Raw genomic sequence first — 14,530 nt, 5'->3', positions numbered from 1 at the left:
TCCAGTATGCTTCACGTTATAAGATTTTATGTTTGATGTTCCCCCCTCTGGTTGGAGTTTTGACTTTTTTTATGGCATAACATCTCAGACTTGTAATTGATCTATTATGGAAGGTTATGAAATGTTTTACAACATTGGAGATATTGGTGAGGTTAGGATTTCTTATATAGCCCAAATGTTCTAGTATCCTAGTTTTACATTTGCGGCTGGTGCAACCTACATACATTAGGTTGCATTCCAAACACTCCACAATGTATATCACTGCCTCACTGTTGCAATTAATGTAAGTTTGAATTGAAAAATTTGTATTGTTATCTGAATCTCTGAAGTTCTTAGTAGGCTTAGCATATGAACAGATTTTACATGGATGCGAGCCGCATTTAAAGAAACCCGTATATTGAAGCCATGTCAGTTTGGGAATGTTTGAGGAAAATATAGAAGGAGACAATAGATCACCTAAGGAAGGAGCTTTTCTGGACACTACACGACAACCATCCTTCAAAATATCTGACAGAGCCTCGTCTTACATTAGAATGGCTACATTTTTATAGACGATTTTCTTTATTTCATTAAACTGACTATTGTGTTGTAACACCAAAGTAGGTACGTTTAGACCAGTATTTTTATTATTATGTTTTGGCTCTAGAAGTAGATCTTGGGGCTTTTTTTCTACAATGGAGGTTGCTCTTTTGAGGGTCCATTCTGCATACCCTCTTTTGCGTAGTCTCCTACAAATTTGCTGTTGTTCCACCCGGTAATTGGGGTCGTTACTACAATTTATTTTTGCTCTGTACATTTCTCCCACTGGGATTGATGAGATGGTTTGTCTGGGGTGATCGCTTGTAGCATGCAGGATGGTGTTTCCTGAGATAGGCTTACGATATGTTTTAGTATCAATTATTTCCCCTGCATGACCTGTGAGTTCTAGGTCCAGAAACTGGATAGTATCTTTTTGTGAAGAATAGGTAAATTTCAAGTTGAATTGGTTGTCATTAAGATAATTGATGACATTTGGGATATCTGACATTTTGCCTTCCCATATAAATAGCAGGTCGTCTATATACCTTGCATACCAGTTAATAGATCTGCCAAAAGGGTTATCACTAGAAAAAATGAAAAGTTCCTCCCACCAAGCCATCACAAGATTAGCCAAAGAAGGGGAGAATTTAGCTCCCATTGATACTCCCTGTAGTTGTAGGTAAAACAACCCATCGAACTGGAAGAAATTGTGTGTCATCAGGAAGACAAGGACCTCAAGTATATATGATTGTAGCTCAAAGCTGTAGTTGCTGTGTTTAAAAAGATGATATTCTAGTGCCCTACGGGCTATTTCATGTGAGATACTAGTATAGATTGAGGTCACATCACAGCTCAGCCATGTAAATTTATTTTCCCATCTTTTTTTGTGAAATGAGCATAACACATCTCGGGTGTCACGTAAATGGCCCGGGGTTCTTAGTGCAAGGGGTTGTAACAAGGAGTCTAGCCATTCAGAGAGTTTTTCTGTTAGTGATCCTATCCCTGACACTATGGGGCGCATAGGTGCGGGGTTTGGGCAATGCGTGCATGATTGGAATAGAGGGAAATTGGACCATAATATATTCTGCTTGTTTACTTGTTAATACGCCACTACCTAAACCATCGTTTATTCGTTTGTTGAGCTTTTTTTGGAGCATGGATGTTGGATTACATGTTAGTTTTTATATGTGTCTGTGTCTGCTAGAAGTTTCAAAATTTGGGTTTTGTACATTTCCCTATCTAACACAGTGATACTGCCCCCTTTATCCGACATCTTAATAATAATATCCTTGTTATTTTTTAACGATTTTTTTGCCATATTCAGCTCTTTAGAGATATTAAAGTTCTTATTGCAACACTTCAAATTTTCAGATAGTGGCTGGAGATCCTTTTCAATTGCCCATTGAAATCTGTCCATAGAGTCTATCCTGGATGCCAGAGGATAGAAGCTTGGATTTTTCGTAACAAAGTCCGCAGAGAAATGAATATTTCTTATAGGAAGTTCTGGGTTCAGACTCTCTAAGCATTGGATTGCCCTATGTTCCTCAAACGATAGTGATCTATGGTCATGGATGTTTGTATTGGATTCCCTGAGATAAAAATCTTCGGAGTCTGTTGTCATTGAGAGCGTATTATAAAAATGCCTCTTTACTGTTAAATTCCTTACAAATCGATTAATGTCCAGTAGTGTGTGTTGAAAGTATCGAACATGTGATTAGGGGCAAAATTGAGGCCCAACGAAAGAACTTTGACTTGTGCTGGAGTCAGTTCGTATGAGTAAAGGTTGATCACATTAATGCTGAGTGTGGATTCCTGCGGTTCCGTAGGCGACGGTTTTGTTCCTGGTCTGTTTGGGTGATGTTTCCTACCGCCCCTCCTTTCCCGTTTTTTTACTTCCTTGGTTTGCTGACTGGTTGGTATCTTTGGGAGTATAGGTTCCTAGAGTTATCACTATCTGAGGCTTCATTAAATCCTTCAATTGAATCAGGTTCCGAGGAGCTGAAACTGACTCTATTCAGACATACTTAGCATTGGTGGCAGAAGCAGGAGCCATAGCAGGTCGTTAGAGGAGAGAGACAGGACAGGAGAGGTGAGGGAGTTCCTGGTGGTAAGGGAGGCAGGCAGGCATGCAGGTCCCAGCTGGTGGTGAGGTCATCTTCAGCTAGCTCCAGCTAGCTTCGGCTCCTGAGCGTACCGACGCAGGGCTATTTAACCCTGTCGGTACGCTCATAGCGGGGGATGTGGCGTTTGCCCCTGGCTAGCATGGGTCGGCATGGTGATAATGTATCACCAGCCGACCTATGAGCGCCCGCACGAGACAGTCCGTGCGTGCGGGAGACTTGAAATGGAGACAGGGATAACTATCCCTTGTCTCCATGGTTTCCAAACAAAGCAGGGCCATGCTAATTGTCCTGCTTCGCTTAGAACCGCATTCATGACCAGGGCTGTTGTTGTTACAGCCCTGGCTCATGATACATTATATGTATTATACACACACACATATATATTATATATATGTGTATATATATATACATATACACTGTATATATACACACATATACATACACACTATATATATATATATATATATATATATATATAGGGACTCTTCCCTTTACAATCCCCCTGTTGTCGGGGACTCGACAATGCAATTTGGGGAAGTGTTTGTGGGGTTCTATTTACCCCCTCAACCTCCCTGGTTACTGGTAATGGTCTGAGATGGAAGGAAGTATACTATTGGACCTAGATACTCGACATCAGCTATCTCCTCAAGGACACCTTCCCGCCAGTCCTCTGACTCTGGAGTCTAGTGTCCAAAGAAACGAAACCTCAAAGTTCACAGAATGAAGATGAAATTAAATCTCCTAGTCCATAGAACAAAGTTGAGATAAAACTCACAGTCCATAGAACGAAGCCTCGAAGCTCAACAGACGAAGTTGAAATTAAACCTTCATAGTCCATAGAACTAAGAAACCTTCATAGTCCATAGAACGGGGTTGAAATAAACTCACAGTCCATAGAACGAAGCCTCAAAGCTCATCAAACTAACAAAGCTCATATGAAAACCTCAAAGTCCATGAACCGCAGATTTCTTGTTCTTTCTTGCTTGGAGTTTCTTCCTCTTGAGTGGCGTCAGCAGGTCTTTCCAGTTGCCGATCCAATTTTAGCATGCTGACCCGTGTAAGGCTACTTGTGCCCTCATATGGTCAGCCTTGGAATGGCTTAGCCCGCCTTTCAACAACCTTTTGTACGTGATCCATTACTTTTCCAACTTTTCCCAGCATCTTGATTGAAGACGAAACAATCTTTGTGGGCCGATATCCAGGTCTTTATCGTGGCAGATTATCATCCCCGAGGAGGAGGTGAGGTCTTGGTACCCAGGAATCTACTGTGGGGTGGAGCATCGCCTTCCATTTCCCCTCTGACATTCAATCCATCATCATATTGACCATACCAGTTCTCAGGTTGAGGTGGCAAATAACATCAAGGGTTTGTGTGTACCTTACCTGTCCCTAAGGGTTCCTACACACTACCCAATCACACAAACAAAGTGAATAATAACCAAACATACAAAAATATTCCCCCCCAAACCATAGGTATATGTACATATAGAGATTCATGCTCAAACAGCATCTCTCACTACCCCTCCATAAACACGAGAAAGGTCCACATGCAAATGGGGTGACTACAGGCTGTAAATATATTCCCGCCTACACGTACATACTCACTCACTGTTGGACGGGCACGTCCTCACTGAGTATGCCTATGTTGCGGACACATATCAACACCTGGAATGTCTATATGTCTGAACCTAAAAAAAGAATTAATGTTCCACTATTAGCAAAAGAATCTATGAAATGATCGGCAGAATTTAATATGGCCTAATAATTAATAATACTTGTTAATGTTCATAGTTTTTACAGATGACACCTAATTATCCATATTAACGGGTCCTTCCCCCACCAGATTTCCCGTTAACCAATTGACGGTCTAGTATACAAAGGAAAACAAATTTTCCAATACTAATTATCCTTGAAGACCAATACATAATTCCCCTTCTTTCCAGTTCATGTATTGTCTTAAACTGTTTAATATCATGTATTTTTTAGCGTCTAATTATGTTTTAATTTTTCGATGTGAGTATTTCAGAGGTTCATATCCGACAGCCTAATAAATAGAAATAAGCATTAATATTCTATCCACTACTCTAGGATAGTTTTGGATCATTATCCCTCATCTTATTATTTATTACTAGCCATCAACCAATGCTGTAAGCACATAACTTACTAGTGGAGCAGTTATGTTCTATCACCGTCTCTCTGTTTCAGCACCACTTCTGCTGGACAGCTCCACCGTGCTGGATAGCTTTTATTCACAGAATGCTGATGTTCTATAGGCGTCTCCCTAGTTCAGCACTACTATGCTGGACAGCACCACTTTTCTGTGACATCACTAATTTTCACCTGTTAGCAACCGGATATAAACCTCGTTCTGACATTTAGTTGTTAGCATTAAAGCCATGAGGAAGGACGTGGTATACGTCTGAAACGCGTAGGCACCTTACCTACATTTTCACCCTTGCATTCGGGAATGATCTTGTTTTAACTATCCAAATAAAATTGGAACTACGTTCTGTTTCAAACTTGACTGCGCTGGACCATCGACTAATGTAGTAGATGTTGCCTGCAGTCCTATGTAACACCACAGATAACACAGTGATAACTCTCTGAGTACAGATAATGTAGTAGATGTAAGAGACAAACACATGCAGAGACAAACACATGCAGAGACACACACACATATACACACAGACACTCACCATGTATCCTTGCTGACAGGATCACAAGTTTCTTTCAGGACAGGAGCTTCCTCCTCTGCTTCTCGGCGGTTATTTACTCTGTGTGTGTAACAGCAGAGCACAGAGTAGAGGCAGAGCCCAGTGGCACCCCCTACATGCTGGGAGGGTGCAGCAAGGGAGTGGACCAGTCCAGTCACCTGACCTGAGTCATCTGACCTCATGTCACTGACGTGAGGTCAAGTGACAGGTAGGGTGATTGGACTGGTCCACTCCCTGGCCGTCACAGACCTCAGTCAGAACGACGCAGCATGATTTCCTGGCTCTTCCTAAAGCTGCTGCAGGTGTCTGACATACAGGGCGCCTATCAGCAGCGATCAGCTGCTCTGCACCCCCCCCTTCCCTACAACTTAGTTGCGCCCGGGGCACATGCCTCATCTGCCCCCCCTAGCTACGCCCCTGCACATAGGATTCCTGCTGCACACACCACTCACACATAGGATACATGCTGTACTTGCCACTCACCCATAGGATACATGCAGTACATGCCACTCACCCATAGGAAACATGCTATACACGCCACTCACACATAGGACACATGCTGTACACGCCACTCACACATAGGATACATGCTGTACACGCCACTCACACATAGGATACATGCTGTACACGTCACTCACACATAAGATACCTGCTGCACACGCCACTCACACATAGGACACATGCTGTACACGCCACTCACACATAGGACACATGCTGTACACGCCACTCACACATAGGATACATGCTGTACACGCCACTCACACTTTGGATACATGCTGTACACGCCACTCACACATAGGACACTTGCTGTACACGCCACTCAGACATAGGATACATGCTGTACATACCACTCACACATAGGATACATGCTGTACATGTCACTCACACATAAGATACCTGCTGCACACGCCACTCACACATAGGACACATGCTGTACACGCCACTCACACATAGGACACATGCTGTACACGCCACTCACACATAGGACACATGCTGTACATGCCACTCACACATAGGATACATGCTGTACAGGCCACTCAAACATAGAATACATGCTGTACATGCCACTCACACATAGGATAAATGCTGTACATGCCACTCACACATAGTACACATGCTGTACACGCCACTCACACCACATGCCACTCACACATAGGATAAATGCTGTACACACCACTTACATATAGGACACATGCTGTACACGCCACTCACACATAGTACACATGCTGTACACGCCACTCACATATAGGACACATGCTGTACACGCCACTTACACAGGATACATGATGTACACACCACTCACACAGGTTACATGCTGTATAAGCCACTCACACATAGTACACATGCTGTACACGCCACTCAGATATAGGATACATGCTGTACATGCCACTCGCACATAGGATACATGCTGTACACGTCACTCAACCATAAGATACCTGCTGCACATGCCACTCACACATAGGACACACGCTGTACACGCAACCTCACACATAGGATAAATGCTGTACATGCCACTCACACATAGTACACATGCTGTACACGCCACTCACACCACACGCCACTCACACATAGGATAAATGCTGTACACACCACTTACATATAGGAAACATGCTGTACATGCCACTCACACAGGATACATGCTGCACACGCCACTCACACATAGGATACATGATGTACACACTACTCACACATAGGATACATGCTGCACACTCCACTCACACATAGGATACATGCTGCACACACCACTCACACATAGGATACATGCTGTACACACCACTCACACATAGGATACATGCTGTACACACCACTCACACATAGGATACATGCTGTACACACCACTCACACATAGGATACATGATGTACACGCCACTCACACATAGTACACATGCTGTACACACCACTCACACATAGGATACATGCTGTACATGCCACTCACACATAGGACACATGCTGTACAGGCCACTCACACATAGGATACGTGCTGCACACGCCACTCACACATATGATACATGCTGTACACGCCACTCACACATAGGATACATGCTGCACACGCCACTCACACATAGGATACACGCCACTCACACATAGGATGTATGCTGTACACGCTACTCACACAAAGGACACATGCTGTACAGGCCACTCACACATAGGATACATGATGTACATGCCACTCACACATAGGATACATGCTGTACATGCCACTCACACATAGGACACATGCTGTACACGCAACTCACACAGGATACGTGCTGTACACGCCACTCACACATTGGATACATGCTGTACACACCACTCACACATAGGATACATGCTGTACAGACCACTCACACATAGGATACGTGCTGCACACGCCACTTACACATAGGATACATGCTGCACACGAAACTCACACATAGGATACATGCTGCACACGCCACTCACACATAGGATACATGCTGTACACGCCACTCACACATAGGATACATGCTGTACACGCCACTCACACATAGGATACACGCTGTACACGCCACTCACACATAGGATACATGCTGTACACACCACTCACATAGTATACATGCTGTACACGCCACTCACACATTGGATACATATTGTACACCCCACTCACACATAGGATACATTCTGCACACGCCACTCACACATAGGATACACGCTGTACACGCCACTCACACATAGGATACATGCTGTACACACCACTCACATAGGATACATGCTGTACACGCCACTCACACATTGGATACATATTGTACACCCCACTCACACATAGGATACATTCTGCACACGCCACTCACACATAGGATACATGCTGTACACACCACTCATACATTAGACATATGCCGTACATCCACAAGACCACTGCAGCTAGTCATTGACCTCAGCAGTGACGCTAGCATGTACAGCACAGGACCGCTGAGACCAGTGATTGGCTGCAGTGTTCACATGGATGAACGGCATGTTTTCACTAGGTTCAGTAATGGAAAGAATTGGGTCTGGCAGAGGTTGACCATTCACAGAAGCGACAGCTAGAGGTTTCTCCGAAGGCGTCGTGGGCAAATAGAGACGGTCTACTTAGGCCTGTTGGATGAAATTCGCAGTCGCTCCAGAATCCAGATAAGCGGAAACAGAGTGCGATTCTGGTTTTTTTTTTATTCTCATTCCAATAAGATATTAATACATATAACAAAAAACAATCCCGACCCCTCCCCCAACCTAATCCTAATACAAAAACCTTACTTATACATAACAAAGTGCATTTTAAGCGTATACATATGGATTACTAGTTTAAAAAAAACAAAAAAACCTTCAACTCTCTCCCATACGTAGCTCTCCGACCACCCTCACATCTTTACCCAATTGTCATCCTTGAGTTGAACATAACCCTTTGTTCATCTGTCATGCTCTTGATCCATGGTTCCCATAGTTGTTCAAATGTAAAGTTTTTATTTTTGCTATTATAATATCCAAACTCCATGTTTATATTCCTTAGTATTATTCTGTGCCAAGCTTACCCAGAATTGGTGAACCATAGGACAATTCCAAAACAAGTGTGAGAAATCTGCCTCTGATATCCCACATCTGACGCATTTCCCGCAATTTTTTCCTGAAAACCTTTTCATTTTCTTTGGCGTTAAATACAAACAGTGTATAATAAAATATTATGTCATTCTATGGGATCTATTCAATTAAAATTTACCAGTGCATCTGCTTATTTTTCTCCATTCATTGTCATCTATTATCCCAAAAAGATATTCCCACTCCCCCCACCTCTTTGATTCCCCTCCCCTCTAGACCCACATTTTAATTTCTTATAAATCCGTGATAGTAAACCTTTTCCCCTCCCAAATTGATATAAGTTCCATAACGAGTCAGAAGACTCCAAATAGAATAAAGTTTTATCCCGAGTCACACTCACCGCGTGATGTATTTGCAAATATTGAAATCTCACATGTGAAGGAATATTCAATTCTGTACTCAGTATATCCCAATCTTTCAGATTGTCATTACATAGTTACATAGTTAGTATGGCTGAAAAAAGACACATGTCCATCAAGTTCAACCAAGGGACGGGAAAGGGGAAGGGAAACATTTCTACACATAGGAGCTGATTCTTTTTTGTTCTAGGAAATTATCTAACCCTTTTGTAAAGCCATCTACTCTCCCTGCTGCGACCAGCTCCTGCGGTAGGCTATTCCATAGATTCACAGTTCTCACAGTAAAGAAGGCTTGTCGCCTCTGCAGGTTGAACCTTTTTTTCTCCAGACGGAGAGAGTGCCCCCTTGTTTTTTGTGGGGGTTTTACATGGAACAGGATTTCACCATATTTTTGTATGTGCCATTAATATATTTATATAAGTTAATCATGTCCCCCCTTAGTCATCTTTTTTCAAGGCTAAATAGGTTTAATTCTTTTAATCTTTCCTCATAACTTAGATTCTCCATGCCCCTAATTAGCTTCGTTGCTCTTCTTTGTATTTTTTCAAACTCCAGGGTATCCTTTCTATGAACTGGAGCCCAGAATTGAACTGCATATTCTAGATGAGGCCTCACTAATGCTTTGTAAAGTGGTAATATTATATCCCTGTCCCCCGAGTCCATGCCTCTTTTAATACACAACAATATCCTGCTGGCCTTTGAAGCAGCTGATTGACACTGCATGCTGTTATTTAGTTTATGATATACAAGTACACCCAGATCCTTCTCAACAAGGGACTCCCCCAGTGTAGCTCCCCCTAGGACATATGATGCATGCAGGTTGTTGGTACCCAGATGCATAACTTTACATTTATCTACATTAAACTTCATTTGCCAACTGGATGCCTAAACACTTAATTTGTTTAAATCCGCTTGCAATTCACGAACATCTTCCATAGACTGAACATTACTACATAGCTTGGTGTCATCTGCAAAAATAGAAATTGTGCTATTAATCCCATCCTCTATATCAGGGGTCTCAAGCACGCGGCCCGCTAGTATCGGCTCTGCTCCGAGACTCTGGAATTCCCTGACATCGCTGTCCACATATGAACAGCGATGTCTGGTGCTTCCCCAGAGCCGGAGTCCCGGGCAGAGCGCTAGTAAAGGCTCTGCTCCGGGACTCTGTGGAATTCCCTGACATCGCTGCCCATATGTGGACAGTGTGTCAGGGTCATCCCCAGAGCGGAGTCCCGGGCAGAGCGCTAGTATCGGCTCTGCTCCGGGACTCTGTGGAATTCCCTGACATCGGTGCCCATATATGGACAATGTGTCAGGGACTTCCCCAGAGCGGAGTCCCGGGCAGAGCGCTATTATCGGCTCTGCTCCGGGACTCTGGGGAAGCTTCTGACATCGCTGTCCATACATTGACAATGATGTCAGGGGCTTCCCCAGAGCAGTAGTCCCAGTGATGTCAGGAGCACAGCTGGAGTCCCAGGAAGAGCCTACTAGCGCTCTGCCTGGGACTCCAGCTCTGGGGTTGCCCCTGACATCTCTGTCCATATATGGACAGTGATGTCAGGAGCAGAGCTGGAATCCCAGGCAGAGTGCCAGAAGCGGCTCTGCTCCGGGACTCCAGCTCTGGGCAAGCCCCTGACATCAATGGGGCAGCCTCTACAGAGGGCACTGGGGCAGCCTCTACAGAGGGCACTGGGGCAGCCTCTACAGAGGGCACTTTGGAAGCCTCTACAGAGGGCACTGTGGCAGCCTCTACAGAGGGCACTGTGACAGCCTCTACAGAGGGCACTGTGGCAGCCTCTACAGAGGGCACTGTGGCAGCCTCTACAGAGGGCACTGTGGCAGCCTGTACAGAGGGCACTGTGGCATTATCTACAAGTGGGTGTGTGGCAGTATCTGAAGAGGACACTGGCATTATCTAGGGGTGTGTTGCATTATCTACAGAGGGCACTGTGGCCTTATCTACAGAGGGCACTGTGGCCTTATCTACAGAGGGCAATGTGGCCTTCTCTACAGAGGGCACTGTGGCTTTCTCTACAGAGGGCACTGTGGCCTTCTCTACAGAGGGCACTGTGGCCTTCTCTACAGAGGGCACTGTGGCCTTCTCTACAGAGGGCACTGTGGCCTTATCTACAGAGGGCACTGTGGCCTTCTCTACAGAGGGCACTGTGGCCTTCTCTACAGAGGGCACTGTGGTCTTATCTACAAGTGGGTGTGTGGCAGTATCTGAAGAGGACACTGGCATTATCTAGGGGTGTGTTGCATTATCTACAGAGGGCACTGTGGCCTTATCTACAGAGGGCACAGTGGGCCTTTTCTACAGAGGGCACTGTGGCCTTCTCTACAGAGGGCACTGTGGCCTTATCTACAGAGGGCACTGTGGCCTTATCTACAGAGGGCACTGTGGCCTTATCTACAGAGGGCACTGTGGCCTTTTCTAGGGGTGTGTTGCATTATCCACAGAGGGCACTGCGGCAGCATCCACAGAGGGCACTGCGGCAGCATCCACAGAGGGCACTGCGGCAGCATCCACAGAGGGCACTGCGGCACTATCTAAAAAGGGGCTGCCCAATCTTGACATGTGTGCTAACTGAGCCGCTGGACTGCATTTAGCGACACTTAAACTGGAAAGCTGGATTGTTGAAATAAGCACGTGGAGAAATATCTCACATTTTAAACCTAGCGCTATTATTATAGTAATGTAGTATTATTATTCTAGTAATATAGTGTTATAGTAGTTCAAATAACTAATAGATTAACAATAATTTTGTATTGTATCAAATTTGAAAGTAATGTGGCCCGTCAACTTCCCATTTTTTCTATATGCGGCCCACTTACCCGGCCGAGTTTGAGACCCCTGCTCTATATCATTAATAAATAAGTTGAATAATAGTGGTCCCAGCACTGAACCCTGGGGTACACCACTTATTACCGGGGACCATTCAGAGTAGGAATCATTGACCACAACTATCTGGATACGGTCCTTGAGCCAATTCTCAATCTAATTACAAACTATATCTATCTGTCCTTAGTAAAACCGTGCTGGCTGTCACTTATAATGCTATTTATTGTCACATAATCCTGTATATAGTCCCTCAATAGCCCCTCAAACATTTTCCCCACGATGGATGTTAAGCTTACTGGTCTATAATTACCCGGGGAAGACCTAGAGCCCTTTTTGAAAATAGGTACCACATTTGCCCTGCGCCAGTCCCTTGGAAATATTCCAGTCACTAGAGAATCTCTGAATATTATGAAAAGGGGGACAGAAATAACTGAACTAAGCTCTTTAAGAATTCTAGGGTGTAACCCATCTGGTCCCGGGGCCTTGTGCACATTTATTTTATTTAATTTAGCTTGGACCATCTCTACATTCATCCAATTCAGTATATCAACTGATATATTAACAGCACTGGCACCGGCTACATCAGCTGCTCTTTCTTCTGTTGTATATACAGAGCTAAAGAACCCATTTAGTAACTCTGCCTTCTCTTGATCCCCTGTGACCATCTCCCCATTACCACTATCTAGGGGTCCTACATGTTCAGACCTGGGCTTTTTAGCATTTATATACTTGAAGAATTTTTTGGGATTTGTTTTACTATCCTTGGCCACCTGCCTTTCATTTTGTATTTTTGCTAATTTTATTACATTTTTACAGATTTTATTAAGCTCTTTATATTTTACAAAGGCTGCAGATGTACCCTCAGATTTGTATTTTTTAAATGCCCTTTTTTTGTCATGTATTGCCCCTTTCACAGAAGGTGTAAGCCATGTGGGATTTAGTCTTAGTCGTTTATACTTGTTTCCTATAGGAATAAATTTTGCACTATAATTACCCAAAGTAGATTTGAAAATCTCCCATTTATCATTTGTTCCATTATTTGACATTAGTTCTTCCCAGTCTATATCCTGAATTGCAGCCCTCATCCTGGGGAAATTGGCTTTCTTAAAATTAAATGTTTTTGCCCTTCCAGCCTGCGTTTGTTTTTTACAGTATAGGTAAAACATTCCCAACAAGATCTGCATTATTAGAAATGACCAGATCCAACAGAGCTTCACCTCTAGTCGGGTCTTCCACAAACTGGCCCATAAAATTTTCCTGCAACAGGTTGAGGAAATGTCTCCCCTTTGCAGTTGAAGCCGAACCATGACACCAATTAATATCCCGGAAATTAAAATCTCCCATTATCACTACAGTACCCGCCTGTGTAGCCCGCTCCATCTGTTTATATAGCTGACCTTCCATCTCCTCAGTTATATTGGGGGGTCTATAGATTACACCAAAAGTAATTTTTTCAGTGTTTACCTCCCTTTCTAGTTCCACCCACAAGGTTTCAACCTCCTCACAGTCTTCACCCACTATTGTCTCTTTCACGCTCGCCTTCATATCACTTCTCACATACAGACATACACCACCGCCTTTCCTATTTGACCTGTCTTTCCGAAACAGTGTAAAACCCTGTAGATTTACAGCCCAGTCATGTGAAGAGTCCAGCCATGTTTCAGCAACACCAACTATATCTATATTTTCTTCCAGTATCAAGGCCTCCAGCTCCCCCATTTTGCTTGCTAGACTTCTGGCATTTGTGAACATACACTTTAACTTGCCTGTCAGTTTTTCACTTTTATTATCAGAAATGTGATTTGACATTTGGGCCTTTTTATTTACACTGATGTTTTGTAACGAAAGGATCTCCTTATCTTGTTGCCTAGTCCTCTCCCCACATTCTGTTTCTCCCCCCACCAATATAGTCTGACCCCTCTCTAACCTGGCTACCCCTTTTTTTTCTACATTGACCTCCCTCCTCAGCCCTAGTTTAAATACTCCGCCACCCCAGTTACGTAAATATTTAACTAAAACCGCTCAAATTTAGCTATAAATGAAAGAACTGCGCCATGTTTCGGGGGCAGGAGAGGGTTCCCCATTTACAGCAAATGACCGAGCCAGGTATTTTATTATTCGTCTGTGTAAGTCGCACGAATGGACGCCTAGATCGATTCCATCAGACCTGCGGTTCGTTGCGTGTTGTGAAATGCTCTGGGACAGCATTGTGGAAAATGATTATTTATAGCCATTTTAGTGAAAAAGGCATCATTTGTATGGCCCGCTGCGCGTGCTCCATCGGTCCTACTGGCCTGAGTTTTTATATGGTAGGTCAGAGCGTCAAAGGCTAGATGTGTATAAAAAATTAGGGCTTTTGCACTACTATTGTTTATGATATTGTTTATTTATTAGAATTAAATC

The sequence above is a fragment of the Rhinoderma darwinii genome, unplaced genomic scaffold (assembly GCF_050947455.1).
Source record: "Rhinoderma darwinii isolate aRhiDar2 unplaced genomic scaffold, aRhiDar2.hap1 Scaffold_129, whole genome shotgun sequence".
Classification (NCBI taxonomy): Eukaryota; Metazoa; Chordata; class Amphibia; order Anura; family Rhinodermatidae; genus Rhinoderma; species Rhinoderma darwinii.
Note: the sequence above shows the minus strand (reverse complement) of the source record.